Source organism: Chinchilla lanigera, unplaced genomic scaffold (genome assembly GCF_000276665.1).
Source record: "Chinchilla lanigera isolate Chin_1 unplaced genomic scaffold, ChiLan1.0 scaffold00023, whole genome shotgun sequence".
Lineage (NCBI taxonomy): Eukaryota > Metazoa > Chordata > Mammalia > Rodentia > Chinchillidae > Chinchilla > Chinchilla lanigera.
The window spans coordinates 11,910,577-11,911,649 of record NW_004955424.1 but is presented as its reverse complement, the minus strand read 5'-3'; positions in this window follow the sequence as shown (position 1 = coordinate 11,911,649).

Genomic DNA, 1,073 nt, shown 5'->3' with positions numbered 1-1,073 from the left:
ATTTCTGGGTTTTTCCTTTTCTGGTCCTATTCCTAGGACTCAGTGATAATTAGTTACCTTTACAAACCAAGATCCGAATCAGAAGAGCCACATGCTAGCTCCTGACTACATACATGCACATCTCTTATTTATTCCCTTTTGCACGATCTGAAGCAAATGCCCAACTCCAGCTTCTCTTGGGGCTCTCAGACCCCTCCCAAAATACAGTAGTTGACAACTAGAACCATGGACTTAAATGAGGATTTTCAGAAATGAACTTGTTTGAAAATTCTCAACCTTCTTGGCATCACAGAAAATTTATAGATCTGATATAGAAATGAACCAAAAATTTCCACCCCACTGAAAACAGCAACTTCACCAGAGAAGTGGAATTTTGAAAAATCAGGTTGTCCCTTTGCTCCCAAAAGCCTAAACTTCAGGATTCAGGAGCACCTGGGAAATGAGGCCACTATCAGGCTCAACTGCTGGACTTTTGCACATGCTCTGTTCCCTTTGGGATTTGCTACACTAGTTAAGGATGCCCCAAACCCACCTCTACCCAATTCCAGTTCTCATCTCTGTATCACTATCAACTGAGGCCATAAAAGATTTATCTCCTTCCTGAGGCAGGGTTTTTGTTCCTGTTCTTTGTCCCTGGAAAGTTTCCAAGCCCAAAATTGATTTTGGGGGTTTCCTTTCAATTTAGGGTGCATTCTCCCACCTGGGGACACTGAGGGCCAGGGGCAGACTGAAAGGAGTAAAGAAGAACAAACAATAAAATAGGTTCATTGCACAGCCTTGTGCACAAAGACGAATACAATCTTCTACAAGGAACAATGACCTTTGTGAGGACATCTCTCCAGTTACTTGTCAGTTGAAGCCAGGAGAGGCAGCATTCTGGTTATTGATCTGTGAATCTCCTGGACTTTAATCTTTTGACTAAGAATCATAGTTTCAAAAACCTTATATAATTCACCTCAATTGTTCTTGAAAAGAACCCCTAGCTTGCCTCAACCATTAAAATTTTATTGTAATGCTGTGTTATTTTACATAAAATTAATCTTTAGGGAATCGGTGTTTGTATGTTTTTTTTT